The 26,659-nt window shown below is 39.0% G+C and overlaps 1 protein-coding gene across 3 annotated transcripts in view; it reads right to left on the bottom strand.

Moving 5' to 3' along the window:
• Nucleotides 1–26,659, bottom strand: part of TNIP3 (TNFAIP3 interacting protein 3) — an 84,344-nt gene that overhangs the window by 56,162 nt on the left and 1,523 nt on the right. For 2 of the 3 annotated variants that reach the window (XM_075150253.1, XM_075150251.1), the window contains exons 2-7: nt 19,867–19,990; nt 18,210–18,345; nt 17,155–17,295; nt 16,463–16,543; nt 15,673–15,814; nt 13,492–13,572 (exon numbers count right to left, since the gene is read on the bottom strand). The gene's annotated coding sequence lies outside the window, so the exon portion shown is untranslated. Of the gene's footprint in view, nt 1–13,491; nt 13,573–15,672; nt 15,815–16,462; nt 16,544–17,154; nt 17,296–18,209; nt 18,346–19,866; nt 19,991–20,505; nt 20,686–23,980; nt 24,014–26,659 lie in introns of all 3 variants that reach the window. The other variant, XM_075150252.1, reaches the window with a different exon arrangement.

Genomic DNA, 26,659 nt, shown 5'->3' with positions numbered 1-26,659 from the left:
TCATATGCAGATTTTGCAGCGTGACTCTCAGTGTTGGGCACCTTGATTTAATGCATATCTACACAAGCCAGCCCAGCTATCAGAAGACATTTCATTATTGCAGCATGGAAGTACATCCACCCTCTTCTATCCAGTCCAAGATATGGGAAAAAGCAGTAAAAAGTTATCTGCAGGGATAGCTGGCATGATCCACCCAGCTGAGCATGGTCAGGCTAGTGCCAGCTAAGCAGCATTGCCACCTGCTTTGATTTGCCTCCACTCTTTCCCAAACTATTGATGCACAAGGGACTGTTGATGCAGAGTAACGGCTTTGCCTTTCATTTCTTATAGGTTTTTTGGTAAAGCGTGTCAATTCTGAAAGGCTTTCTCTTTTTTTTATAAGGTTTTTTTTTGTTTTTTAAAAATCATTTTTTATCCTTCACAACAAAAAATTTACAGCAATGAGTCTGACCTGTGTTGGCAGCAGCAGTTGTGCTAAATCTAAATCTACAGTTATGAATCTGAACGAAAGAGATGCAACTAGGTTATTGTACCATGTGCAAGTGTGTGTTATTAAAACAACCATAAGTTTTTACAACTATAAGATGCAACTTAATGCTGTAGGTTTTTATTAGATCCGACAAATTGAAGCCAAGATGGATAAAATTCAACTACTTCAAGGAATTAAGGCTCTGTAGAAAATAGGGGGTTATAATGGTCATGTAAACGATTGCTCAGAATTACATAAATTTTCTGCTTTCTGTCAAGGCTTTTAAGAACAGGAACACCCTGAAGTAAAACAGGATCAGTTCTGCTCACAGATTTAAGGGGTTTCGCAATAATTGAAAATGTTTGGTAGAAGGGGTGCAAAATTTCCTTGGTGCTCACCCACAAAATTTATCAGTGCTCCAAGCCCTAAGTACTTACTAGATACACCTGAATAGGCCAAAAAAGCACTTTTGGCTGGAGAATTAATTTGCATTGGAAACAAATAAGTTTTCCACATATGAAAAACACGTTTGGAGAGAAAAAAAAACATTGGTCAAGAATGACAAGACAACTCAATAATTCTAAAAAAATCTTAACTATAAAAATGATCACAGCCGGACAGGCACTCATCACACTGGAGTTTCAAAATGTTATTCAAAATGCATTTCACAAACATCTGTATTTTAAATGTTAAATCCTGCACTGCTCTTGCCCCATTCTCTTTTTCTTTCTCCAAGTCTAATTCTAGCTTAAGAGCATCCTATTTGCCCAAACCTTTGCTCATTTTCCCCAAACCCACTCTGTAATTCACTTGTTCTTCAGTTGTACAAAAGCAATATTTTGTGGGAATGCAATATAAAATGAATGTCAGAAACGAGCCAGCCTAAAAGAGGCAGAGAAGGGAAAGGAGATTTTTGGTTTGTTTTGTTTTTCCTGCCTAGATCAGCTCAATGATTCAATTTTACAGACCACCACCATAAACGGCCATATTGTCACAGTGGAGGGAGCAGAAAACAAAGAGTATGCCAAATAAATGGAAGTACATACTAGCAAATTATACATAAGGAATAAACCCATTAACAAGTTACCCTTTCAGTGATACCCATTTTTCTATTGTGAAAGATCCAGGGCCTGTCACAGACAGGCCGAGTAAACTTACCTCATGTAAGTATTACCCATCTTGCAAAATAGCTCCGAAACAAAATGGAACAAATATAACCATAAATGCTGTTGATAAACAAGCCAGCAGCTTATACATTATCTGTGTGTGGCTGTTGTGTAGGAGGAGTGGGAGGGAGAAATGGATTATTACTGTAAATGTGATCAAAATGGAAGAACAACCAAAGAAATAAAAAAGCATTTGATGAAAGAGATCCTAAGCAGCACTCACTGAAGCTGATCTGAAACAGGACTGAAGCCTTCAAGATTTTTTTTGCTCTGAAGAAGTCAAACATATAATATTTCTGTGATCTCCTCCTACCTAGATATTCCCAGGTTTGGTACTCATAATGGCACTAGTATGCAGTGCAGCCAGCCTTGAACCAGCCATTGCATTACATGTCTCTCTGCTTTTGCATCCAATGCTTGTAACTGAAAATGCAGCTTCAGTCATGTAAAAACAGCACGAGAAAAAGCCACAGACAAACACAGCAAGATCTGCTAGTTCTCTCCTCCCCCGTTATTTCCTGATAAAGTGCTGAAACTTCAATATTAGACAGTTTCTAACCAAAATTTAAAATCTGAAGCTTGATTTTTGCAAAAATAAAGAGTAGTTAGGTTCCTCAGTTCTGTCTTGCCCAATTTGGTTCAGATAAAATGAAACTGGTACCTGCCCTGTGTGATGCAGGAAGATTTAATGCCAAATACTTAAAACTGATCTCACCATTAAGTACAAGAACTTAATTCACAGATGCCCTCCCACGAAGCTGTGATATCCACAACTTGATAAGCAGCCTATTTACGTTTCTTGAGGTAATCTCAAACTATGCAGCAACTGAAGTAAATTAAACCCCAAAAAAACAAAAAACCCTTGAAATGGGCCAGACCAAGGAATGAGCCAATTAAAGACTGAACACACTACTTCTACCCAGAACTGAACACCTGGCTTTCGGCACGGAGCAGATGGGACTCCGGAGAGGCTCTGCACTGCCGGTTCTTTGGCTCCGGTCCAGGAAAGGAAAATGTGCAGCGTAATCTCTGCATTTGCTTTGTCGTACTGGATGTAGCAGGGTGACTTTGCACAGATAGACAGTGCCTGCTGTATAGCTCTTTGGTCCTACAAGTGCTGGTCCTCCACCGCTGGGTGTGTGAAAATGCTTCCATTGACACACACAAACTAGTTTAAGTGGTGGGTACAAAACACGGTTTTGAACTACATGACCTTGCTTAAAATCAATATATCACTTTTTTCTTAAATTAAAACGGAAAGAAAACCAGTTTTCAGGCATATTTCTCTCTGGAAGTCAGTCCATTTAACAATTTCTAAACATCTTTGGATTGAAGATCTTGAGAACTACATCTAGAAGTGAGACAATTATTCCCCAATGAGTATAAATCCCTTCTTCAAGTAGAAATGAGTGGCACAAATGCTTGGGTGACAGAGACTTCTGCATTTGAGCTTACCATGTCAGTCACTCCACACGGGCATCTGCACAGGTGAGTTTAAAGCATACAAGCTAGTTTGAAAGGCTACGAAACATAAGTTCAGTGCCAAAAACAGTCATGACTACACTTCCAACGTGCAAAAGGGTCACGTAAGAAGTGACCAGAGGAAGTCATAAATATCATCAAGCCATTAAAGCTACACACAGCATACCTCAAAATACCCTCAGTACTTCTCTGGATTCCTGTAGTCACCCTCTTTCTCCCATCATTGAAGGCCATAAAAACAAACAAACAAACAAACGAAAATACTAACCTCTAATTATTATAAGATTATGAGTTCGGGAGTTGGGAGGATTTAAGCTTTTCTGTTTTGGGGAGGTTTACAACATGTTAAGAAGTTGCTAGAAGATGTATGATGACAACCAAAGATGTCACCTGAAGAAAATCCCAACATTTTTCTGTGTTTTGAAACAAATTTTAACTTTCAAGTTATTTGAGCCCCTCTGATATATAAATGCAGTCACTGATTTTCAGATACTGCACATAAACTCATTTTTAATGTTTAGAAGAGATCTTTTCTTCACTGGAAAATGTTCAGTTTGACTGAAGCTAATTAGTGTACACAGGTCTGGGGGCAAAGTCAATGATACTTTGAACATACCTATTGTACACAATTTCTGTGAAAGCAAATTGTTGTTAATAGAATACAAATTAGTTCCAAAAAAGTATAAAATATGTTGATAAAATAAAACTCTCAACAATAAATATCTTTAATTTGTTTAAAATTCATTTATCAAGCAATCACAGATCCGTTGAATATACAGAAATCTACCAAGTACACAGATCTTCAGAAAAACACTTGCAAACTAGGTATATTTCATGGAATAGCACTGCATGAGCCTTTCCAATATATATATTTTCTCATGCTCTGTATCCCACTTTAATTAGCACGACAAATTATTTGGAGGTGGGCAAGATGGGAAGGAAGTACTTAGGTATTTGTGAAATGTCAGCTTTAAATTATGCAGTAAAAAATGGTTCTTTATTATTATTCATTACCAAAGTATGGACAGGAGGCTTTCTAAGAGATAAAATATAGAAGTGAAAAGGAAAAATGCTGCAGGATAAAAGCAAGATTAATAACTATGATATTCATTGATAGTGCCCAAGATGGTTTTTCTGAACAATTTTTAATGAAGATCTCACTACAGTGAAACTGTGATGTTGTGATAGGAAAGAGAAATGATGGAACTTTCTTGTACAATCCAAGCCGAGAGAGAAAAGATTTAGGATCTATCAACTCCAATGACTTTGGAATCGAGTCTCTGCAGTATAAAGAGATAGCACAGTAACAGAAAGGAGATCCCTCCAAGTACAGGGTCCACATGGCTGGGAAGGATGCTGTGAGAAAAGAATTCAAGATATAGGCAGACCTACCTACAAAAATTTGTGCAACTACAAGAACAGAAGTTTAACAGTGAGAAGGTAAGAACGATCTGATTTAGATGAGGAATGCAGCTCTGTTTTACTTAAATTTCATGCTCTGCAGCCAAGCTTCAAAATCCCAGGACAAAAAAGAGAAAGAAGAGCCCAGAGAAAGGTAGGAACAATCTAACAAGCCAGCTGCAAAAAAACCTTGGCATTGCTTGGCTGGCAGGAACACCAGTCCTAAGCAACTCAGAAATGCACGTTGCTTTCCATATTTTCTAGTGCGCCCACGCTTCTGGAAACACGGTACCACTGCTGCTAGAAATTAGGACTCTGCCAGCAGCATATCGTGGTGTACTAAGGATCCAGAAGCAAGTCAAGGGAAGATGACCCTTTAGGAAATTCTTTCTCCAGGCTTCTAAATGGCTTGCTGTGAGCATTTTGTAATCCTCACAGGTGTACTGACAACTTTTGCTACATTTTGAGAGCAGGGAGGTAGAGCAGTCTGGAGTTCCTATAGCTGCCCTAGCACAACGGGTATGCGTGCCCTCTGGCAGCAAACAACACTGGTTCTGAAAACAGAAGCGTTGCTTCTCACTACGATGGATAGAAGTACTGCAGCTTTACGTTTTTAACAAAGTAGTAATTAAAACAAGGAGGGGAAAAACCACACGCATGTTTGTTTTCTTCTCCGTCTACACAAACTTCATCTCACTAGTCCTCATAGCTCACCTCATTGATTCTTATTAATCCGAAACATACCACTTGAAATTTATAACACTATGGCTCCTTGCTCAAGGTTGGAATGCATCAAATCTTCTTCTGAGACACAGCATTAATGCCAATTTACAGCAAGAAGGCAAGCAAAATACCACCCAGCCCAGAGTCCTAGCCCACCCTCAAATGCTATGTGGATTATAGAAGACAATTTGTAGCAGATATGGATAAAGGGTCCATCTCCTAATGAGAAACCCAGCTAAGGGAATTCTGTGCCTGCTCCAGTCAGTCAGTAGCACAGGGAACATCCCAAACTCTACAGAACAGGTAAAGCTTCCAAAGGTCTCAGCAGAAGCGTTACCCAAGGAAGGAATGTGGGTCAAACCAAGTACAGGTGTACTGAATCTTTGTATCACTAGATTTACCCCAAAATAACTGTTTGACATAGCCTTAATGCTCTTTACGGCAATAATCTTTCACTGTTTCTGTACCTTTCATTGTCCAGCTTTGCGCAAAAAAAGAAAGTAAAAGAACTCTGCTATAGCTATTCTATATAAAAATTATGAAGAAATTAAAAAGTCATTTAGAAAAGAAAAACTTTTAAAATAGGTTTTGGATTTGAGGTCTCTTTGGTAGATGACAAGGGAAAAGAGGCACATGACTTCATTTTGAGACTATGCAGAGACCCACTGATACGAGCTTCAAACTAACGCAGAAGTTACTCACCATATTTAGGGAAGGTGTTCGTCTCTGTGCTGCCAGGTTAGGACGTTCCAGTCTCAATAAAGGCTCTAAGTGGTTTGGAGGCAAATATATATCTATATATCTATATATATCACGCTTATCTCAAGGTTTAACCTACACCCCAGGCTTAGGGAAACCCCTTTCTTAAAGTCATTCTAACATTGAGAGCATATTCATACCTCTCAAACAAACACAGCCCACACAGATCTACTTGAAAGCACAGCTTGTAAGAGACCACAGAGGATTCCCTCTCGTTCTTCAGGTTACCATGGAACAGTGACACAATGGTACGCCCACGCACCAGCAAAAGCTGCTCTGTGGGAAAAGCGGTGGTCTAGCATGGTGGAAAAGTTGCATCAACTCAAAAGGTATTGAACACAAATATTAATCTAGAAGTAGAATAATTTACTGTAAGGAGTAGATAGGTCAGGGACTCATTTCTAGGAATGCATTTTAATTAGAATTTATTCTAAAGGTTTCCCTACAGAATCAACGCTCAGTTCAACCAGCTACAGCCTCCTCATCAAAAGTGACATTCAGCTCTGCCCCCAACCAGAAACACTACATTATCATATCTGATTTTCTCTGAGGAAGAGGGCGTATAGAGGTGGAGACTACACAAACATCTTCCCTTCACCCGGACAAGAAATGATGCAACATTTTCAAGAGTATACTATTCATTTCAGGCTATAGTCCACTAAGCACAGGAGCTGATTAATCAAGTTTCACAGATGACAAAAATTAACATTGTCACGCTGTTACCTATGAGTGAAAGATTAATGATAGGTATGTTCAGAAAAAGGTTCATCTTTAAGCCCGATTCTTTGTATCAGTTTCGGTTTTGATGACAACAAAACCTGCGCCGTTTTGCACCAAGGAGTAGAAACCATTCTGACATTTTTAGGAGACTCCTGTTGTCTTCTGGGTTGGAAATACTAGTGATCTAACTGCCCTGAGAGCATTTTCATCCTCCTAGCAGAAATATCACAGCTGCTCAGTAGAGCAGGGTGGATCTTTTTCTGTCAAACCATTTGCACTCCACTTCTCACATGCACACAGACAGTAATCATTTGCAAATTCATGTTTAATTCACTGCAGTTTTGTTGAAACAGAACTATTCTAGAGGCATTTGCAATTATAGCAGAGGAAACAACAGGCCAGGGTCAGGATGTGGGAGACCAAGGTTCAAGTCTTTCCTCTGTCTTTCCCTGAGGGGAGCTTAACTGTGTTTGTACCTCCTGGATAAACGTTTTAACTGCTGGAGTTGCAGGGTGATTTCTCTGGTCTTTTGCAATAATGGTCTTCCACTACATATGAAATATTTACTGTTACTTTGTTGGAGAAAATGTTAATGACTTTAGTTTGATGGTTCAGAGGTTTACCAACAGAGTTCAGATTCACTGTCTGCCTGGTTAAAATGAAAAAAAAAAAACCCACACCCAACGGCACCAACATCTTCCACTTCTCAGATCAGCGTCCTATTCACTCAGCTCCACATCAGTCACTTTTTCTTACTCTGATCTCTAGTTTAGTTTTATATAAGCATTTATAAAAAGCAGAACAGCCTCCACAGGGGAGGTTTGAAAGCAACCCACCAGCAAAAGCTCAGTAGCAAACTGCTAGAGCACTTGTCTCAGGACGCGAGTGGCACCTACTCAAATCCTTCCAAGCAGCAGAAGAAATCAAAGCCAAGAGATACACCTCTGAGGGGAAATGCTTTTTCCACTGGATTACTGAGTAACAAGGGAATAGCATTACTTCTTCCTCAGCAGTGCATTCACACAAAGTATGGTGAATTTAGCCCTATGTGTTTTTGGCTTTCACTGCACTCAAACACAGCTTTCGACTTTGGACTGACCAACATGCTTAATTTCTATGGGACTGGAAATAGTTCGGGGGGTTGTTGTCATTTTGTCATCATCTGTCAGCTCAGAAACAATGACGGAGCTAAATTAAACTTTCCATGTGTGCTGTTCCTGGGTTTAATATCCGTCACCTGTTCAACTGCACCACTGTGGTTTCTGCCAGGGAAGCCAGGAATAATCAGATTTCTCCTCATCCAGGCCCAGGCGAAGCCAGGACTGTTAGGCCTTTAAGGTCAGGTGCTTTCTTATCTGAAAGGCTGCATACCATCCCATGAGTTAAGAGAAGTAACCAAAGATGCCGATTTATTCTGGGAAGCACTCCCTGAACAAAATGCAAAATGCTTACAAACATTTTAACTGGAGTCATTCTGAGCCGCACACATTTACTGTCATGCTGGGCTACTTCTAGTGCCTCTCAACAACCACACCTGAAGCATGCACAGGGAGGGATGTGCTGTTCTGTCCACTGCAGCAACAGCTGCCTTCTGCAGATACTAATAGGGAACAGCATCCTTGCTGCTTCCAGAGAAGAGGAGATGAAAACGTGGGCTCTTCCTTTCCTGTTAACACCAGCTTAACAGCCACCTTGACTCAAACAACTATATTGTTTCATTTTTAACTCCTGTAAATGTTAGTGATATGAAAGTAATGACATTTTCATCACAGCAAAGCAGGCACAAAGAATTGTTTTGTGGAGGCAGAGAAAAGTAGTCAATGGAAAAATTGAAGGGGGAATCCTTTCTCTTAACCTCCAGTGGAAAATTGTGGGGGTACAGCAGAAATCACATATGCATCTTTTTACCTGACTTCCCCACTCCCCCCATTCAGAAGAGGAAAACCCCTTTGGCTACACCATACATAACTGAATAATAAAAATTTCATTGTTTCTTATGCATACCCAAGCCACTTATCTAGAGAAAGACCAGATTGGATGGCTGCCATTCAAATTATTTTATTGTCCACTGAAGAACTGTTTGTTTAGGGGCTTTCCACAGGGGAAAAATAAGGAAATGAGTTAGAGAAAATTTAATATAATGCAAAGACAGCAGCTTAAAGAACCAGATCCTAGGTGACTTGTGAAGGGCTTAATTGCCATGTAAGTATTATTCAGGAGAGAAAAGACCACTATAAGGAAGAAAGGAGACTGGAAAAAAAAACCATTTCGAAAGTGCTCAAAACAGTTTGGGACTCCAGTATTCTGGAAAGGAAGCTGAAGACAGATTTGCTGTCCAGGAAGTTTCTGAGATTTACTTTTAAGTTTATACTTCGATACCACACTTAGGGCATTAGGAATTCATTCTGCTGAAACAAGGCAGCCTGCTGTTCTCGACACGAGCGTTACTCGCTGGCGGTCTACAGCCGTCCTCCTCTTTTTTGGTGCATGAATGAGAACTGCTCCCAAGCACCTACATTTTTGTCAAGCTAAAATACTCTCTTCTGCTTCACTCAGAAATAGATTGGCCACTAGCCTCTTTTTTATTTATATATTTCTTAAACAGGTTCACATGCCCCAGATCAAGAAGTAGCAATATGAGACAGTCAGTCCCAGCTGCCATGTTTTTAAGGTAAACTAAACATTTAAAAGTGAGGGTACCTCTTACCCAGACTTCATACAGAATTGAAATACATTTCTGTGCTCACAGAAGTGACTTTCCCGGGGAGGAAGATACTGCTACCCAGTTCTACCCTAAATTTTAGTGAACCACTTTGATTTTAGTTTAGACTCAAACATTTTTTGCCTGAGATGTATGAAAAGTCAAGGCACTTCTCACCCATTTTGTTCCTGCTCACTGTGTGGCTTACTGGTTAACCATGAATGAAAGACCACCCACAAATTCTGCCTTCCTTACAGAAAAATTGGAAATGCCACAGATCCTTTATGAGGTCTTAGATGGCGATTCAATCAATTCTTTATTATTACTCAAATATATTCTTATGCTATTTCACTGGATTTTCTTGAAGGCGTTCATGAAGTTGATACGATAGCAAGTATGAAAACAGGCTTTACAAAAGCCCAGCAGCAGGTTCCAGCAGAACATCACTTCCATCACATTTGTCAATTCCACAAACTTCAAGCATGCAGCTTAGCATCAAGGAAGTTTGACTACAAACCTTTTTTCTGGCCAATAAGGACACCTTGTCCTCCAGCTGGTTGCCATTTGTTTCTACCACTACTTTTTTTACTGAAATATTGCAGTGTTTAAATTCTGGTCCAAACTAGAATATCTAATTTTAGGCAATGTCTGAATCCTCCATGAAAGGGATTTCTCTTTCTGCATAAGCTTCAGAAAGATTTCTTTCCTATCCATACATAGTTTAACCTGCTTGCCAATTAACAAGAGAGAAAAGTCAACCCTGAAGCCATACTAAGTTTCCTACTCTATACGTCAGTGAAATTTTAAAGCAACATCTAGTGGTTTGACAGAAACGTGACCTTTACCTCATGGAGACAGGGTTTTTTTGGATGAGGCAAACCATTTTCACCCAGATTCAGGGACTGCTGAAAACTGCAAGTTGCAGACACTTTTTTGCCTTTGCTATTTCTTGCCTGAGCTACAAAAGTAAGATCAGGCACAGAGCCTGCAGGACTTACATACCTTATACCACTACAAAATAGTACAGAGAATTTTCTCAAGAAGATGATCTACCACAAAACTAAGTTCCTAGTCTCTGATTTTCTTCTCAGCAGCAAGGGAGTGCAGTGAGTTACTATGTTCACCTGGAACAGTGGATACCTCCACAGAAAGGGCCAAGGATAGACTGCAAGATGTACAAAGCTAAGTTCAACATCACGGAAAGAATGACGGATTACCACAAACCCCATTGCTGCCCACCCTAAGTGTAAGGCGCACACTCCTGATGCTAACCTGCCTTTCTAAGATAGACTGTACAAAAACGTCTGTTTCAAAATATGTCAAAAAACTTTACAAAAACTAGCCACTCTCTTCACTACGTTTGTTTGTCCCTCTGTATAGAGCTCCGTGGAATTCAAGCACAGCAGAGGTTTTGGTCATGTTAACTAAAGCACCATTGGAAGTTGATGATCATGGTAAGGAAACATTAGAATGATACTGAACAAGGTAATACACAATAATATAAAACAGTATTGTACAGAAAAGCCCCTCCCTTGAACAGTAAGCTTAGCCTGCCTTTGTCAGCTATCACCACTATTATAGGTTGTAAATTGCCTACTGAGCACAGGAGCTACAAGAGTCTGGGTTAAAAATTAAAGGAAAAAGGAAGTAAGGCCTGATGTACCCAGTGAGAGCCAGTGTTTGCCATCCGCACAGATGGCTGAACAGAGGAAGATGCCTTCACCTGGGTTTGCACCTGACCAAGGGCAAACGGGAAGTGAAGGTATCTCGCAGGAGGTATCCTGGTTGTTGGTGGACAGGAAGAAAGGCACTGTGGAGGAGAGGAAGGTGGTGAGGGGTGACACGTCTACTACATTTCAGATGAGAATTGTACTCTTTCTCAGCTTCTCTGGAGGATCTGATGATCTTTTCACAACCACTAATATTCATCATAACACTGAAGCAGAAGCTCCCCTCCCTCCCCCCCCCCAAAAAAGGCATATGAATCTAATTTTCCCTTTTCATGAAATAAGAATAATATCTGCTTACAACTTTGCTATATGGTTGTGCAAGACATACAAGTGTATGGTAAAGCTAACAACCACATTAGAGAGAGAGCTCTCTTGTTATAAGCCAAATCCAAATGTTTCTAATGCAGTTCTCCATCACATAAGCACGCAGACACACACACAAAAAAATCTATAAAGGCAAACGTTCCTGTATATCGTCCTATAAGAAAACTGCCTTAGAGCTGTTTCCTGTTACCAAAAGAAAGGACTATAAAAATGAAGGAACTCCTGATCTTAGGCTGCTATTTCCACCTCATATGACCTTAATTTTATGGAAATTACACCCTTGTGTTATTCAGTTTTTACTCATAAAACATAGACAGAGGCAGTGTATAGGCATTGGGGAACAATCACGAAAAATGTAAAAATTCTTTGAACAGTAAAGAAAAACATTATTAAAATGATTAATTTTTATAAATGATGTAAGGAAAAGCCATTTACTGTAGTAGAGATCCTTCTTTTCTTCTTTCTTTTCTTTTTTTCCTTAAAAAGAAAAAAAAAGAGAAAAAAAGAAGAAAAAAAAGGAAAAAAAAAAGAAAAAAGAGACAAGTGCCTGGAGCACTAGGATGCTGTAGCAAACATCCTTTTACTTCCCTTATGTACTTTTCCAGTAATTACAACCTAGAAAAAAGATTATTTTATAAAGTAGGGATATATATCTACCTATTAATTATAACCTTACTCTAAACTTCTACAACACCTCCCTGTGCATCCTACTTTTAAGGAAGCCTTAAACCACAGCAGAGAGCCAGTGAGTCTGATAAATATCCCATTACTACCTGTAAGTCTTTCAAATGTTTGTAAGCATTTGAGTTTAGTTCAACCTAATCTCCTAAAAAAGCTTATTCAGCATTTGCAAACTGAAGATGGACGTTGAAAAGCAATTGAATACATATGTGAGGATTATTCAAACAAGACGTTCTACCACAGAAGAAAAATAGTAATGGTCATAGAAATGAAACGAAAATATTTGACTATTAGCAGTTCACAGCCTAACCAAAGTGTCAAGGTGACCTTAACTGTCTATGTAGAGATCTGATTACATAAATGGGGTGCTATTTTCAAAATTTCTACAGGATGTATGGAATCTTTTCCCTTTTCAGAAGTGACAAAAGCACTCCAGTCCAAATTTTCCAAACCAGTCAGACTCCACGCTATGCACCTAAACACCATATGGAACTCTCAAGAGCGCACTCAACTGGTCAGCTCCCAGTAGCCATGTTTTATCCAGGCTTGAGTCCGAGTCAGACCACAGATGCAGATTCCCAACCCGACTCCTGTAAACAGCCAATTTGGGCCACCATGCTGCCAGTTCACACAAACGTCTCAGTTCTGCAGGCCTCTGGACCCCGGAGACACAGATAAATCGCTCCACCCAAACCTGAGTCTGAGTCTTTAGCACTTAAATACCTTTGAAGAGAGGTAAATCCAAAAGCATTTTGGGGGTTGAGGGACAGAGCTGTCTTTGTCCTCCCATTCATCAGCACAGACACTCCTCACGCTGTTAGGAAATGACTGCCTCCTGATGTCACCGGTTCAGAGCAAGGCCCCTTAAAAGCATTCTTCCTAAGGAAATCCCCTCACCTTCAGTTAAGAGTATTTTTTTCAATGTTCTTAAAGCATTAGTCAAAGGCTATGGGAAATTGTACATCTTTGTGGCTTTTATTAACTTATTTCCTTTACAGCAATATGCTCACCAGTAGTGAGACTCTCTTTAAACTCGAGTGTTACTGTGGGGCCTTCAGCAACCTCATAGTCCTTTTCAATGCTCAATAGCCACCATATCTCAATATATAACCACCACCTTCCATATCTTAATATTGAAGACATTGATACAATTTGCTTTTAAATGGTGCCTTTTGTGGGTTTGGGGTTTTTTTTGCATTCCTAGACAGCCTAGAGTAAAATTGGAATTGCTGAGTTCTGTTTAAATGACAGATAAAACTAGAAAGGGACAAGGAAAAGAAAAATTGCCGGGAGGACTTTTAGAGTCCAAAAGCAGCTGAGAACAAGTTGTCTCACCTAGTGCTGAGTACGGAGGTAGCTGTCACCAGCAGAATGGCGGAGTCTGGATTACAGCCTCTAGAAGTTCTCAGGTAAACTCTGAAAATAAGGAAGGAAATCCAGAGCTGAAAGGGGGAGCAAAGTAAGTGTTCAGAGAATACACCTGGATTGTCTGCGTATCTCTGCGGACGCGAGATGGCAGGACCAAAGGCTACTGCAAATTGAAACTTCCATCTCCTGTGTGCACACACAGAGATTTGAAACATGATCAAAACTCCAGCATGACAGAGAGTTGCAGCAGTTACTCCAGATAAAAGAAAGTGATAGATGATGGTTTCAGAAGACTGCATCTTAAAGCAACAGGGGCTAAACCAACGGTAATATAGATATGAGGATAGTCAGATTTATAATGAAAGAATAAAATTCAAAGGAATCTTCCATGCCCAAAAGAAACATTTTTAAAGCAATGCAATTATGAATCCATAATGAACACACACACACAAAAAGAAAAAAAAAAAAGGCCAAACCAAACTGAGCTTCTTGCTGAACAGATCTTAATATTCATTACTGGGAACACACAAACTATTGTGGTTTGGGGTTGGTTTTTGTTTGATTGTTTTTTTTATCCAGAACTTCAGAGATACGTAACTGCTGAATAATATTTTCAGTTTGAGATTGGTTTTGATCTATTAAACTTCTAAGCGGCTTACTTCTTACTGGAATTGCCATTAATTCCCAATTTAATAGACAAAACCAGCAACAACATTGCTTACTTACCCTACAACTCCCCCAAAACCTACTCTGTTTTAAACTACAACCTACGCAATGGAACAGGATTATATTTTAGCAATAATACAATTTTATAGTTGGAATCCCCTTCAGTTTGAAGCAAACAGCAGCAGTGACTCATTATAAGGCACTCAAAAAAGGGGATTTCCTACTGAAGTAAAACACCAATGAACATTACAGAAAACAAAAATCAGCTAAGATGACAGCAAAGAGGAGCCCAAGGATCCACTAGGGAGGCAATACGATTACGGCATAAAAGTAATGGCTTTTATTTCAGCTAGAGATGCATGATCCAAACTGGATTTGTTATTCTAAAACCGAAACTAGAAGACATGTTGAAATGTGAGCCTTCGCTCTGACACCCAGCTGAGCCAACGCAAGGCTACTTTCATCAGTCAGTACAGTTTTGTAGTTGTCGCTTCATCCTAGATTCTGGCAGAGACAGAACCGACAGTATGCATCACCTACAATATTGTATCTGACACAGAACTAGGCTTCGGTTTAACTATTGCAAAAGAAAATAGAGAAACACGTTATCGAGCAGCAAGCCATCACCCAATACCTGGGCTCATTCCATGAGTCAGAGCGGAGCAGTCTACTGCTTTCAGTAAAATTGAAGGTCATTTTTGTAATTACTGTTTCTAGTAAAGATAAACTCCCACGCACAGTGCAAGCAGGAGGATGGTTACAAACTACGCAGGATGTTTCATCTGTAGGCTGTACAAACGGGGGACGCCTTCTGCCTTGAATACAAACGCCAGCAATTAGGATTTTTAGTAACCGGGTGAGTGCCCTGTGCGTGAGGTTCTCAGAGAGCACTGGTGCACCAGTATGTTCGCAGTGGCTTCATGTTCTTGGGGTGAAGATCAGCAGGCAGAAGATAAAACCAGGGCTTGTTCTGCCACTGAACCACAGTGCTACCTCACCAAATCACACCTGTCTCCTTCCCTCCAGGAGGCATAAGAAATTTGCACCGCTTAATGTTCCTACAGCACTCGGTCCTCCAAGAAAAGACATTACTGCTGACTGAGTATAGTTGTATTTAGGTACCATCTTTGTACTGAGTTTAGCTACATAATTTCTACTTCTTCACTACAGAGAGATGGGAACAGGAGGTATTACCAGAAAGTCAAACTGTCTTCTGCCCCTGCCATCTACCTGCACTGTTAGCACAAAACCAAAACACCATGAAATTGAGCAACAGTTCAAATATCTCACTTTCAAATGCTAGGCATAGAAAGCAAGAAGTAAGCAGGCAGTGCGAATACACATTAATTAAAAGGAAAGCAATATGAGGGGTATCAAACAGCTTCATTTCTCCACAGCAGCAGTAGAAGAACTGGCCAACACTTCCAGCAACTTGTTTGTAAAATCTTAATGATTATATAAATTAGAAGAGGTCAAACTCACCCTTTGTAAAACTGTTATTCTTTCATAGCAGAGTTTTGTGGATGGCTTTTTAATAGAACGGGTCCTCTGGATTGACCTCTAGAATCAGGTATTAGATACCTCTTTTTTCTTTTCTCAGGCTCAGGTGGCCCAGTGCTTGTATCTAGAGAAAAGACATGGAAACAAAGAAAACTATCAATGGAATCAAGGGCATCAATTAAAGGACTAATCACACAACCCCATAGAAGCAAAGATTCTTGGGGTGGCTAAGGAAGGGAGAGGGATAATGCCAGAGGCACAAAGCATGCAAGGGAAGGAAAGGCTGTGTGTTTAGACAAAGGGGGAAAAAAAAAAAAATCAGTACAGCTGTGCTATGCTGGAAGAGAATCTACAGTATTTTCTTGAAGTCTCTGATTCTTCCTTCTCAGTCAGTAAACGACCAAGCTAAATTTACATTCATTATATTTGTACACAGGCAGATAAAATATTCTGCTGGACAAGAAAGAAACAGTAAATCTTTTTCAAATCTCTTTTCAGTCTTCTTTTGCAATCTCTCTTCTTCCAGCAATTAATCTTGCTACATCTCCCCCACTATAGTCTCCTCACCTGTAGGCCCAGCAATATAGCTGGTTGAAAATTTTCTAAAAACTGGTCTGTTTGAAAATGGTAATTCATTAAAACAACAACTCTTCTGCAGAAACATACTAATTACAACAGAAGTTTCATTGGGTGCAGAATTAATTTTCAGGTGAAAATGAAAAGGGAACAAATATTGGGCCAAAGGGAAGGAGTAGGACATATAACCACTGACCTCAAATCAATCAGTATGTATATGCTTCCGGCACTCTAGCTCAGGCTGCACTGAAGACAAATCTAAGTTATCCTCAAAGCACTGCAAGAAAAGAAAGTTCATTATGAAAGACATGACTTTCACAGAAAATGTTAGCATTTATTAAGGAGATAATATGTAAAAATAATCTCAGTGAGACCATTTCGTGTAGGCCTTGAATGAATTACATCACTATGTTTTTTCCTGGTATTAACTATGAGCCAGATACTGAGTTTTACGTCAGCCAACTCAAATGCGTTCTACATAATGAAGCTAAGTCTTGTTATGCCAAAGGAGAGGCCAACACATTGTGAAGAAAAAAAAAAAAATACCACAAAACTTAGTACCAAATTACCCAGAAATAACAGCAGAGAGCAGAAAAATGCGGTCTATATACAAGAAAAGCAAATGAAGCAGAAATTTGGAAGGCATGTTCAGTGAAACCACAGTATTTCTCTTATTATTTTATTACCAAAATTAATCTTATTCTTTACTAACAGTTATTTTTGATTTTAAAGAAGGGCTTATAATAGGTATTTTCTTGTTGTATGCAGGTATGCCACATGCACACAGGACTCTGCTATTTCTGGGGTGCAACAGACTTGGCTCAGCAAAACATTCATTTTCTCAAATACTAGCCTGCAAAACAAATAACAACTGGTTTTACCACTCACCTTGTTCCCTCCGCTGCCCAGGTTTGCCTCATCAACTGTGCGCACTTGGATTTGGAGTACCTTTGGGAATGGTCTTCTCCAGCCCTCTTTTCCTACTCTGCATCTGTCTTTCATCTACAGCGTGGTCCTGAACCCACCGAACTGAGAGGTAAAGTTCACTATTACCCTCACTGGAGCAGAAACAAGCATCTAACCATTATTTTTCATATCACTCACATGCCCTGCAGAGGAATAGGGCAACTTTCGACCTACGGCCTTCTTACAGATTTAAGACTACTGCTAGTCCTCAAAATCCTCTAACTAGTACCTGAGGAAACTCAAATCCATTTCTGGACTGTAGGAGTAAACATGAACTTTTTGATCTAAGTAATATTACATAATGAGGAAAATGGAGAAATCACTTTGATGATGTTTAAGGATGTCTTGAGGAGGTAGCATCAGACTTTAAACTGAACTGGTTAAAAAATAAAAAAGCAACATGCAAATATTTCAGCTTTGTTTTCATCCAAAGGCAAGTTTGTATGGCTGTCTCCTTCCAGCATTCTAATTAAAAAGGTATAAAATTAGACTTTATGCTGGAGTTAGAGCATAAATTATTCCAGGAGACAACAGTAGAGAATATCAACAATGGAATCAGTTAAGATTAGGACAAATAGCCTAACGGTTTTTGCTTGCAATATATAAAGAAATGGAATTTCTATAGCAATGAAAATCCTAAGAATTGCTAGATTTCTGCTTATCTGATTTGATTAACTACTTATTCAAATAATTTGCTTTATCAGTTCTGAAATCTCAATTTTAAACCTGAAGATTTGGCTCATAAAGTAGTAATTCCAGAAACTGCATTGAAGGAAAATCCAACAGTCACCATAAAATCAGACAACAAAAGTGTCATCTTTCAGTTCTCTGCTGTCCTTAGTTGCCAAATAGCATCTTTAGTGTTGTGTATTTCATCCTGCCTACTAACTACAAGTTACAAAGACAATCCTGAAAAACTATAGACAGGTACAGAAATTTAACCATATCCCATGTGGAGTATTTGGGCAACTTTTTACCCAACAAGCCTTTCAGTTTATTTCTTCCTCAAAAATGAGTTATAGACGATTCTGTGAAACATCCCACAAGGTGTCACTAGAGATGCATCAGCCAAAATCCTCCTCAAACACTCTCCCCTATCGTTGCTTCCCCTTCCTATGAAGCATGTTAAAACATGGGAAAAAAAAAAAAGAAAAAAAAAAGAGTTAATGTCTGAGCAGAAGCGTGCTTGTGCAGTGCTATCCTTTAAGTTGTGGCCTATTAAGCAGCTAAACAATAATTTGAACAGTGAATGAACCAAGTACATGCAGATCAGTGGGAAATGCAAGTCAACTTTAGGCATCAACTTCTGATGAACTAGCTCAAAAAATTTGCGATAGGTTTTACGTTTTACATCGTGGGAGTCAGCAGAAGATGTGCTGTCCCCCTTTTCAGACTCCTAATACAGAAAGAGGAGCGAAACCAATCATCAGCTCTGCCTCAGTTCCACGCTAATACCAGAAAGGATGTTTTGTCTCATTTTATTTTATTTTCATCATTCATAGTTTTGTACCCATCTTTTACCAAGCACACTATTGCTGAAAGCCACACAGATGTTTTGCAAATATCTGTTATCGTCAGATATAAGAGCGTGCTAGTATCCTCGTTTACAGTTATCGCTTAAGGCTCTTTCTGTTGAACACTGTATGAACAAAGTATGAATTCAAAACTACTATGTTGGATAAAAAAATTGTTCCCCCTTCTACCTCCCCCCATATTTCCCTTTCTCAGACAGTGATCTTAAGCAATGTGTATTTCATCCTGTCTACTGAGATGTTTAAGCTGACAAAATCAGAAAAGTGTAGGCTTTCAACTTCAGTATCCTCCAAAATACATCATGGCTATAGAAGCCTTGTTAGGACTATCACAGAAAATATCATAGAAACCCCAAAGATGAAAATAAGGACATCCTTTAAGAAAGTCCTTGTCACATGCAGTTCTCACTGGGAACCGAAATAAGAGACCCAGTCTTTATTAGCACTATCAGAGAGAAAGAGCTGTGTAACCAATGCGTTTCAAAGCACCCATCGCACAAAGGAAAGAAAAAAAAAAACACCAGCACCTCTCTCCATGTTTCTTCCTAATACTAATTCTAGGGAGAAGGGAGCTCTATCAAATCCTTACCAAATCGTATCATCAAATATATGCTTTCAAAAGCCTGTAGGATAACAAATCTCTTAGGAGTAAGGTGAGTGGAAGAGCAAGCCCAAGACAGCTTTTCATGTGCAGCAACGGTGCCATCTACAGCCCAAGCGACGCTGCAGCACAACCGCACAGAGTTGCAGTAGGCAAAGAGATATTTCAGACGTTTTTGCCACAAAACTGCTCTTCAAAATTCAAGTCTGACTGAGGATGCAGCTTTAACATGATATTTAGTAGGATATATTTTTATACTTTACCCATGGAGATGCTATATATTTTCTAGCTATTTGTTCTCAGATTGCATGGTCTTTAAGACCCTTCAGCTATGGACCAAACCTAGTAATAGCTAAGTCAGGAGCTTAACAGATGTGCCTATGGAAACAATATGTTAGAGGCAAGAAGTAAGAAGTAGAACATCATTACGTTTCTGTTGTCACACACACACAAGACTACATAGAGCGTATTTTACAGACTCCCAGAAGAAAGTTACTGGACCTTTTTGTAAGCCATAGTTCAGCTGTCATCTGTACAATCAAGATGGACATCCACACTTGTTATTTGAAGCAAGAAAAATCAACTCTCCCGGTGCAGCTGGGGCATCATTGAGAAGCCTTACTTCCTAGGAATTAGAAATATGTAAAGTCAAAGAAGTAGAATGTGTAAATAGAAATATGTTAACAAGTAGCATTAGAAATAGAATGTCAATAGAAATTATAATACAAAGTCAAATTCAGAAATAACAATATATACTACACGCAAGCTACCTGGAAGAGAGCATTAATAAGCACCTGGAAGCTTGAGCTGATGGAAGTTACATTTTCTTCACGTACTCAGTGGGCCAGATGAAAAGGCAGAAAACATCTCGTTTACGCCAACGATGTCAAGTGGAGCTGATCTATTTTACCATAGGGGCTTTAACAACTCTACCAGTGCTGCCCGGCTTGGCCCACATCACGCATCGCTGCACATCTCTCCATGCTGCCCATCTCATCACCTTCACGGTCATCACAGCTGCACCCAGGCCTGATGCCAAGTGTCTGCCTGACAGCTCTTAGCAGATCTCCAGCTCCCCTAATACATGCAAACCTTTTGTTCGATAAGTGCAGGTGTCTCAATAATTGCAAGTTTTCTTACCATATGCAAGCCAAATGTAACCAGTACAGTGGGCAAGGTCTTCCCAAGGGTGCAGACAGCCTGAAATAAGGACTGGAAATGCAGTTCATACATCTGATAGTCAGCCTTGATGGAATACAAATTCTAAAACACAGGACTGTTTCACTTCTTCATCAAAATTCATTGCCTGGTTATTCTAATCTGTGTAAAAGAGATAAGGCGGTCACAGGGAACTCAAGGAATTGCTTCAGGGAAAGCAATGGGGGAAAAAAAAAAGGACAGAGACTAAGTGAAAAAGTAAAACAAACTGATGAGGCGAGAAAAAGAAAAGGAGCAAGGCAAAAGGCAGAAGTCAAATCTTGACTTTCCACTAAACGAAGTTGATTCTTAGGAAAGAGTGATCTTAAGCAATAGGTAACCGCAGAGTTCAGTGACTCTATGAAAGCACAAGGTTCCCGGGGATGTCACTGGAATATCAAAAAGCAGAGTACAGAAAGTAGCCCTCATACAAATTGAGACCTATAATACAGCCTCTTTACTGAGTGAATCCAACACACTCCAGCTAGCAGCTTTCTCACCCGTCACAGCAGAATCTGGACATAGGGAAAGACATCTAAAATGAAGAGTAGGCAATTCATAAGCTTGTTAAAGCTGATTTGTAGAGCAGATTTTTCATAGTACAGCAGTTTAATTCGTTCTTGTTTTGTTTTTTAATTTATTACCCCAATTCTATGTTATCTACTCAGACATTTCATTATAGGTACAGGTTTCCATGCAAAGAGACTGCCTCTATCTAGATCCCAACTCGATATATATTCATTAGGACACTTACCACAGTTACACCCCCTCCTCCACCTATCTTGAAATCAAATTTGCTCCACAGCAGAAAACATATAAGCTCCAACCTGACCAATAACTTTCCCAGTATTCATACTGCTAGCCTTTCATCGCACCTCTGTTGAATGCTTTACTTCAGACTGTGCTGCAAATAGTAGTCATTCAGGTTTGTTCTATACTGAGTTTCTGTTATTCGTAAACTCTACTTCTTGCTCTGAAATCAGCAGGAATTTTGGTCCTGACTTTGTCCACCAGCAGGGGCTTAGCTGTCTGGGTATTGGTAAGCAGAGGCTAAGTTTGCAAATCGTCTTTTTGTAAAAATTTAAGAAGCCTTCAGGCCCCTTTTTCACTCTCTCAAACTTGACCTCTGAAGCAAACACTTCTTATTTATGATAACCACTGCAATGAGGATTTAAATCAGTAAGTTCTTGGAGGTATGAGCAAAGTAAAAAATACCTTCAGTATTCGTAATATAAAGAGCTTCACTGCTGTATGACCAAGACCAACTTTGCTAGATGGACTCACAGATTCAGGGAGTCCATCAGGAAGAGTCCCGAACGAGTACAGCCTAAAAAGGTAATTAAGATGCAAAGTTATGTTAAAAAAAATTTAAAAATCTATTGACCTTTTTCTTTCACAAATAGATTTATTTTTCCTAAAATAGTTGTATTGTAAATATTCACTATTTGTGAATAGTGAATACTATTCACAAATTATTACTACAGTAACTTCATCAGCAAATATCTGCCTGCAAAAAGACTGGCTTGCACAACATTAAAAAAAAGGCCACTCAAACTCTTTTCCCCCCTCCAGTGGGATGGATGCCTAAGTCAATGCACTTCCACTTTATTTGTTCAGTCAAGAATTCATTCTTCAGCGCTGAAAAATACAGTTCAATCTTGTAGAATTTTTGCTTGAACAAACTGTTGAAGCAGAAAGTTAAATTAAAATAGCGCACACATGATACTGCTGGAAAACTACATCTGATCCACTCACAGTTATATATACATACATTAGAATATTTATCAAGGTGGCATAAACACAAGTAGCAAGGACACCTATTTCAGATGGGAAAATGAAATGGATTTACAAATCAGCTACAAGTGCACTGAAAAAGCCTGAAATCCTTCTCATGTATTTCCAAGACATAACAACAGAATTGTGGACACCTTGCTTTAAATTTTAAATTATTTAATTAAGGCTTTGCTCGGGGGCAGGGGGTAAAGATGGTCTAAATAAGAAATTGAATGTGATTAAAGCTGTAAGTTTAAGATGTAGGAAAAATCATCTCAAGTCTGAAAACCACAATTTCCAGTTTATAAAGAGGCATGGAAGTACACATTTACACTCACACATTGTGAATTCTGTACAAGGAGAAAGTTAAGCATCCAAAGGCACTTGTATTCCGGCAAACAAGGCAAACAAAGATATAGCTGTCAGGAAAGACTAATATTTATTCCTACAATTTAATCATGTATGTTTGTAAAAGATTAGAGACAGAGGAGAGAAGGACCACGAGCAAGGGAACAGTAAACTTGCTTGACGAGAGAGACTCCCAAGCAAACTTGGTGTGATTAATTTCAAAAAAATGAGTGCTGCCATTGGAAAGAGCAAACAAAATCTAGAAAGCTATGAAGAGATTTCAACCAGAAACTTAAAAAAAGTTTTCCTATAAGAAAGGAGTGCTGATCTAAAAAAGTCTTTCAATGTAAACAAAATATTATGTCATTTTAGGATAGAGTCCCTGTCGTAAACTGACCACATTCCACAAACAGCAACTGAACTCAGTGAGCTACAATGCTTACATATATTCCCAAGCAAACCTCTCAGAGGCACCATACAAGATCGTATCAGAAAATGACGACACAGTATTTTAAATGATTGCTTCATGCTAACTTTGTATTTAACTTTAATTTTCATTGTTACCTTCATACAAAGAGAAATATACACAAATTCACAACAGTAAAAAATTCCAAGATATGCCATTTTCAAAGTCATGTAATAATTTCCTAGTAACAACTAGGAAAAAAACATCACACCCACAAGAACTGCTTGAACAGTGATAGTACAAACAGCTAGATTTATAAATGTAAAAGAAAGAAAAATCATGAACAGAACTAGATATCAAAGTAAATTTATGGGAGGCTAACTTGGATTATACCAAACAAACAAAAAAAAAAAAATCAAAGAAAACATGGTAAAGTCACTGTCCAATGGGACGAGAAAGGTTATAGGCCAGTGTGATATGTAGCTGCAGGGATTTATTTTGGATGCAAAAGGGAAAAGTTGTGGTCAGTGTGTGTAAGAAATAGGTTAAGGCTTTCTGAATGAACAAGATTTTTGAAATCAAGAAAGACACAGGTTTCAGCAGTTTATCTTAATTACATGTTTCTATCCAGGTGCTTAATAAAAGGACATCTGTAAAAAAATCTGGCTATGCTCTGTGAGACAAGGTATCTTCTGTTAGCAATGGAAGAAATGGATGGACTGACACTGTGACACAGGAATTTAAGCCTGAAAGTGATAACTCTATAGATCTGCAATTATATAAGAATGAGTACGTGAAGACTGAAAAAATGCAGAGAGGCAGATGAATGATTTCCTCCTTTTGAAAGAGGGAAAGGACTTATACTGGCACCTGGACTTTTTACATTCTTACCTGAATCTGGGCACCTTTGCAAATGAGAGCAGACTAGAGAAAAACAAAGAATTAAAGTTCTGCTGAGTACCTCCAAGCCTCCCCCTCACCCCCAACACAGACACATACAGAATGCTTCTACTGTCTAGCTACATAGGGCTGCTTCAAAAAACACACAAATACTTGTATACATTACTGAAGCTCTGAAGTTGTTTCTTTTGATATGGCTCAAAATACCTTTTTTTTTTTTTTTTTTAAAGTGGGAACATTTCAAGTTGAGGTTTTCCCATTTTTCACCAGCAAGTGACATAAATAGATGATGTTTGGGGCAAAGGTTTTAAGATTATTTTTCCAAAGAATGAGAAATAAGCAGACATTTCTGCTTTGAGAAAAAAAAAAAATAGAAAATGTAAGGAAATAAGAGCTTTCCGTAGAAAGCTTTGTATTCCACAGGAGACTGATTTGTCAACAAAATTCAAGTAACATTTTTCAGGCAGCAGACATCTTTCAAGTCTTGGTTTGAGCTTTAAGCACCCTACAGGGCACAGACGCAATTTCTAGAAGTTCGTTTGTATCTCTACTAAATTTCTAGAAGCCTCTTATGAATGTATATGTTACGTGCAAATATCCTTAAAGCTTCTCAAAAACAATCCTGGCTTGCAGAACAGCACTTTTGCAGCAAAACAGATGGTGTCTCAGCTTGACTTGCAGGACAGTTAGTCTTTCTTTCTAGGAATGAAAGGACAGAGGTTTTACTGCTGTTGATTGACCGTGTTTTGTTGTACTGATGTGGCTGAAAAGTTGGGGGGGGTTAAACTCTCATAATAAAACAGTATGTGACTCTGGAGGAGAGTGGCCTACTAAAATCTTAATTTATTCCTCCAGATGTTCCTATTACAGGGTTACAGATCGGTTGCTGAATCCCAGGTAAGCACGTATTTCACCATTAGTTCTGCTCAATCTGAGGAAACACACCAATCTTCACCTACATTTGCATCAGGTCAAGCAGTGCCTTAAACACTAATTTACTCCACTGTGACTTTTTTTTTTCCCAAATGCAAGCATTATAAATATTTAAGTATCACTTTTTAAAACAGACATATTCATGCCTCTATAAAATGAAGTCTGGATGAGGCAGTTCTAATCACTGAGCTGCTTACAGACAAGTCCGTAAGACAAAAACTGCCACTTTTGGCAAGACAGAGCAAAACCCAGAAATCCCAGAACAGGAAACAATATCCATGCAAGCAGTAATAATCAGAAGCTGGAAAAGATAGTATCACATCCTAATAGCAGCATTGGAGATAGTAATTGAAATCAGAATCTATTACAGGATCAGAGAAAATCTGCATAACCTTTGAGCAGGACTTTACATCTTGACAGTTTTGAGGAACTAGAGCCACTTACAATAAACTATTAACTAAATATTAATAGCATGGATTGGATTCTTTCTCATCTCAAATCACCAGAAATTTTTAAAATAACTTCATAATCTATCAACTTCACTGGAGCTTCAACAGAGGAAGCTAACAATGGCTTGAATTTCCAGCAAGACTCTGGAAGCCAGTTTTGAGGTGTCAAAGCAGGACTTTCAGTAGAGACAGAAATAAAAGAAACTGTTATGTGAATGTTTCTGAAGGAATGTATACAATCTAACCCCCTGTTGTGCTTCTGCATTAAATCCCTGTTTCTCAGAAAGATACAAGCTTTAGAACGCTGCTGTTAACCAGAATTCATCTACAACATAAATGAGAACCTGCTTTGAAAACCTTAAAACAAACATGAGATGTTATCTGCTAACCAGGATGCAGAGAGATATGATTCTAATCCTCCTCTTCCTGTTGTTTCAGGAAAACCTCCTCCTGTTCTCACCAGGTAAGTCTGACGCAATTGGACTGTGCTCCCAATGCTCGCTCTTCTCCTCGCCCTGGCAGAGCTCCTGCTCCACTCGACTGCTTCCACTCGGAGGAGCACCAAAAGGGCAGCTTTCACTCTTCCCAGCCTTTTGCCCTGTACATTTAGATGCTGTGCCATTCCCAAAACTGCTTTCTAAATAGTTTCTAAACTTTCCCAACTTTTGTAACACTCAGATCATCCCTAATCTATATAAAAATATAGCTTGCCATGATTATCGTCCTATCCCATCTCTCTAAGTCACCAGCTCTACTAAATCCTTTCATCTACTTACTCCTTTTTTTTTTCTCCCCTCTTCTGGGCAATAATAATCTAGTCCTCACCTTCAACGCTCTTTGCGTATTTCTCTCATCTCTCAGGTGTCCCTTCCCCTCTACTGGATCACTTGTTTTAATAGCTTCTACCATACTCAAAGACTCTGCAAGCAGCATATACAACTGCTATACATTAGCTAATCATGTAATCAGCATACAGACAGGACTAACACATTGCCAATCTGAGAATTTATATACTTACTCCCTTGATGTAGGCACATCACACAACTCTGCTGGCTTGGCAATCACGAGACACATGGAGCAAGGCTGCCTCCCATTATTCCTTGGAACAGGCTGATATTCAGTATTTTTTAATTGCTACGTTCTAACTCTCCAAAAAATCTTTCCCCTCATGCCTCAATTTGAACTTTTCTCATCTCCATGAGTTGCCTTTACTATCTTAGAAAAAACAAAAAAATTTTAATTGTTTTATTATGTGACTTTACGACATGTACTCTCAGCTCAACAACTT

The sequence above is a fragment of the Calonectris borealis genome, chromosome 4 (genome assembly GCF_964195595.1).
Source record: "Calonectris borealis chromosome 4, bCalBor7.hap1.2, whole genome shotgun sequence".
Taxonomy (NCBI): Eukaryota; Metazoa; Chordata; class Aves; order Procellariiformes; family Procellariidae; genus Calonectris; species Calonectris borealis.
The sequence above is the reverse complement of the archived record's forward strand: the minus strand, read 5'-3'. Positions and strand labels throughout refer to the sequence as shown.